Consider the following 5,000-nt stretch of genomic DNA (forward strand, 5'->3'; position numbering starts at 1 on the left):
CCATCTCTCTCCCCCCCAACCTCCACCCCGTTCCCTTCGCCATCAAGGCAGCGCCGTAAAGTTCTTGTATAGTTCTTCCAACGGCAAAGAGGGGACCGCAAATCCCGGGTGAAATAAACATTTTTTCCTTTGATAATGTCAACGTGAATATATATACCCGGAGAGAAAGAGGGGGGGGGAGAGAAAGGGAGAAAGGAAGAGAGAGAGGAAGGGAGAGAGGAAGGAAGAGAGAGAGAGAGAGAGAGAAAGAGAAAGAGAAAGAGAAAGAGAAATAAGGGGGGGGGGTGGCGAAGGGATGATTATCGTATGTGTAGACCGAAAAAAAATCTCATTTAGATATTCAAGTATTTTTTTCTTCTTCTTTTTCCCCTTTTCTAAAATGGCGTGTTCTTATTTCTAGATAAGAACTTGGCTGACGGAAGTGGTCTATGTAAATGGTCGTGTATGTGTGTGTAGGGTGTGTTCTTTGGCTTACGTGCCTCCTCTGCTCTCTTATCTTATATTTTTATCCTCCCAAAGTTGGGACTTGATTTAATGCAGATATGGATGGGTGGCTAGATAGATACAGTTGATTGATAGATATATAGTTAGATACAGTTGATATATAGATATATACAGCCGATAGATAGATATAAACAGTTGCTAGGTAGATAATAGATTTTCGGTTGGTAGATGGGTAGATAAATAGAGAAACAAATCAGGTAGATAGATGAATAGATAGAAAGCCATTCCCCTTTTTTCCTTTCTACTTGTGAGGGACAAGGATAGGCACTGCGGTTCGTGAAAGGATCTGCGCAGTATTCGAAGTATCCGGTTGGGGGATAGAGAGTGCCACTTGGGGGGCGTTGGGTCCTTGTCCCCTCTTCCCCTTTCCCCTCTCCCCCTCTCCCTCTCTCCCTCTCTCCCTCTTTCCCTCTATCCCTCTCTCCCTCGTTTCTCGCTTCTTTAAATGCACGAGTATTCCGTTGCCAATCTTATCGAGGTTTTGATATTTTATTATTTTGTTCGTTTGTTTGTTTATTTATTTATGTATTTATCTGTTTATTTGTAGAGATATTGTTTTTTCCCTCTTTCATTCTTTCTTTCTTCACTGAAAAAGTTGTGTAAAATCGCGTCTTTCCAGTCGGTTATTATCTGCGAGTTTAAATACCTGTTTGAGACGCGGAAGTGGTTGGCTGAGGAATATTACGGTGACGAAAATGGACGATATGAGGAAAGGCAAGAAGAAAAAGGAAATGATGGGGAAGGAGGGGGGGGGGAGAGAAAATGGTGGGGTGAAATGGTTGATTATGAAAAGGATTATAAGAAAATGAAAAAAAGGCCACTTTAATGGTCAAAGAAATTTTAAAATCTTTGTCTGTCTGTCTGTCTGTTCACCCCCTCTCCCTCCCTCCCTCCCTCCTCCCATTACCACATCTTGGTCCTCCCCCTTCCCCACCCCCTCTCCTTCATGCATTTCCTCTCCCTCATGACCGAGCATGCATCACGGCCGGGTTCTGTGCCATGCGCCGAGAAGGGGGAGAAAAAGAAGAATGTCATTAAAAAAGGAGTGAATGGCGCCAGAGAATCATCTAGAAAGAGGAAAATACACAAAGAGAAAGTCGTGCCATTATTTTTTGCGCGCTTGAGAAAACGTAAACAAAAAAAAAGTAAGTTATTGAGTACGTGTAGCCTTCGGCCGTGTACGTTTGCAACCTGTCTGCGTGTGTGTGTGTGTGCGCGTGTGCCAGCATTGCACACATGTTGCGACGCAGTATACTCATGTCAAGGCCGGGGAAGGGGTTGGAGGGGAGGGAGGGGGCGGGCTGTGTTTCCCCCCAAACACTGGATCACGCGAACCAAAGCGCGCTCACGTGTTATCTTTGCTGGGGAGAGAGGATCTCCTAGTGAAGATGATAACTCACGGGAAATGCCTGCTTGCTTGTTGTTTTTTTCGTGTATGGAGTCGTATCGTATGCCTTGGACAGATTTCAACTTTGCTAGGGTTTCATTTCCGTATTTGCGTGCCAAAGGGGATTTGCCTGAGTTTTATTGTAATATATATAGAGCTCTCATTTTGAATCTATGTGATATTTCACACCCCGGGTTATTCGACACCTTCGTTTTTTTTTGTTGTTTTACCCGTGTGCACTTGTTGCTCAGTTGTAGTTCCGACACCCAGTTCTGACACCTTCAGTAGAGTGACAAGGCCCCGGTCACGGTGTCCCTCCCTCCGCTGCGCACCGGACAACCGGTTCCCCCTTTGGCGCGATGGGGGATAAGCGCCCTTACGTGAAATCTTACCCTCCACCCCGTACCCCCTCTTCCCAACCCCCTCCCCACACGCGAAAGAGGGTAGGAGAAGGGGAGAAAGAGGGGGAGGGACGGAGGAAAAAGAGCGAGAGATAGAAGGAGGGGAGAGACGGAGAGAGAGAGTGAAGAGGGACGGAGAGAGAGAGGGAAGAGGGACGGAGAAAAAGAGGAGGAGGAAGGAGAAGTAGGAGAGAGAGCCAACGAGCCTTGCCTTGTTTTGTTGAGTACACGATAGTTACCGCGGTCAAGATCCATGGTCATTTCGTCATGTCGCCATTTTGTGCTTCTCGCGTGCCTTTTCTTTCTCCTTGTGCAATGGCCCTCATTATGAGACATAAACTGAAACTGCGACCTCCCCCTCCCATTTTTTACAAGGACGCACTGTCTATGGCGAAAGGTGTTTCGGCTCGAGTACGAATTGCTGCGGTCAGAGAGAGTGGAAAACGGTGCGGTCCACCAGCGGAGAGCCCCTCCTTCCCGCCCTCCCCGCCTTCCCCTTCACCCCCGCTTGTGATATAACCCCTCCCTCCCTCCCCGTCCCGTCTGTACCTTCCCCTCTTACTCCTCCGCCAACCCTCTCTCCCTCCTTCCCCGCCTCGCTCCTCCTCCACCACCTCCTCCTCCTCCACCTCCTCCTCCACCTCCACCTCCACCTCCACCTCCACCTCCTCCTCCTCTAACCCTCTCTCCCTCCTTGCTCGCTTCTCTCCCTACCTCCTTCCCTTGCCCTCCCCTCTCCCCCACCACCGGGCCGAAGAGCAACGCCTCTTTAAACAACCTGATGCTTTGCTTAAAAAGGGGCCTTTAAGTCGCCTAGTAAAAGGGGGACTTCACACGTTTTTTCAACCATTTTAAGGGATGTCTTAAAGGGTATGAAGCTTTTGTTATAATGCGTGTAATGCATCCGTAGTGACCTTTTTAACGGATGTTTATAACGTTTCGTCCGTAACTTCTAAGGGGATGTCAGTATGTGGATTTTAGGTGTTGTGCCGTTCCCTACCCGGTGTGACTTTCCTCCGTGGCTTTTAAGGGATGTCTCTCTTTAGGTTTTAGGCGTTGTGACGGCTCCGTCTGTGGCTCTCAGGTGGTGTCTTAAGGTATGCAAAGGTGGGTCTATCGAGGGACGAAAAAACAGATTCCGGAGGTGGGTCGGTCGGGCGGGCGGGCGGGCGGGCGGGCGGTCAGTCACTCCGCTGCTCAGCTGTTTGTGTTCGGGTTTCGGGGCGTGGTGGTCTATGGGCGTTTTTCTCGTCAGCTCAGGGAGTGTGTGTCATGAGCGAGCAACGTACGTGTCATGAGTGTCATGAGCTAGTTTCTTGTGGGTGTCATGTGTTTTATAGTGTCATGATTTATTCTCAAAAGTATGTATCATGGGCTAGTTTCCTAAGTATGTATCATTGGCTAGTTTCATATGTACCATGGGCTAGTTTCCTAAGTATGTATCATGGGCTCGTTTCCTAAGTATGTATCATGGGCTCGTTTCCTAAGTATGTATCATGGGCTCGTTTCCTAAGTATGTATCATGGGCTCGTTTCCTAAGTATGTATCATGGGCTCGTTTCCTAAGTATGTATCATGGGCTAGTTTCCTAAGTATGTATCATTGGCTAGTTTCATATGTACCATGGGCTAGTTTCCTAAGTATGTATCATGGGCTCGTTTCCTATGTATGTATCATGGGCTCGTTTCCTAAGTATGTATCATGGGCTCGTTTCCTAAGTATGTATCATGGGCTCGTTTCCTATGTATGTATCATGGGCTAGTTTTGTGAGAATATATGGGCTATTTTCATAAAAATGTATCCTGTTAGGATTGTGGTCTAGTTTCATAGGTATGTACTTTTATAAGTATGAATCGCGACCGTGTCTCACGAGATAAAGTTTTGTATGTACATGCTATGATTGAGTATCACGTCTAGCGTAATTAGTTCTGCATATTTTTTCATAGCATACCTGTTTTTTTTAACCACATGTTGAAATGTTCAAGAGTTACCAAGAGCAAGAGCGTTTACAGTATTTTACGAGATCAAGACTTATCAACAGACCTTGTGTGAAATATACCTGCGGAATGCAGCTCTTGTTCTGACGTGACTGGACCCGAAGAATTTTCATTATTTGTCACATGGGCGTTTTGGCAATGGAGATTGTAAGACTTTTTTGTTTCTCTTCTTAATTATCTCTGCGTTCTTCTTTCTCCTTTTTCATCACCTTTCATCATTCTTTCTGTCTCCCTCTCTCTTTTCTCTTTTGCTCTATCTTCTCACTCTGTCTGTTTTGTCTTGCTGCCTGCCATTATATTTATTATTTTATCTATCTATCTATCTATTTATTTCCCTATTACTTCCTCCCTCCCCCTCTCCCTCACACCCTTCCCCCTTCCCCATCTCCCTCTTCCTTCCTCTTGAGGTCCAGGATGTCCTGCTGGCGGTCCGATTCCTGTGGTTTGTCATGCCCCACCCCACAGCGATCCCCCCCCCCCCCCCCGCCTACTCCTCCCACTTCTACTCTTCTTCCTCCTCCTCCTCCTCATTAACAGCCCTTCCTTCTCCTTCTCCTTCTCCCTCCTTCTCTTCACCCATATTTCCTTTTCTTCTTCCCGTCTTCCTCTCCTCCTCCCCCTCTCCCTCCTCCCAGTTCACCCCATCCTACTCCTCCCACTTCTCCCTCCTCCTCCTCCTCCTCCTCCTCCTCCTCCTCCTCATGAACAGCCC

The 5,000-nt window shown here is 47.3% G+C and overlaps 1 pseudogene; it reads left to right on the plus strand.

Moving 5' to 3' along the window:
* The window catches only part of LOC147466785 (uncharacterized), a 7,111-nt pseudogene that overhangs the window by 977 nt on the left and 1,134 nt on the right, over positions 1-5,000 (plus strand).

This window comes from Penaeus japonicus, unplaced genomic scaffold, assembly GCF_977035675.1.
Source record: "Penaeus japonicus unplaced genomic scaffold, GWHDUDI00000001_assembly GWHDUDI00000041, whole genome shotgun sequence".
Taxonomy (NCBI): Eukaryota; Metazoa; Arthropoda; class Malacostraca; order Decapoda; family Penaeidae; genus Penaeus; species Penaeus japonicus.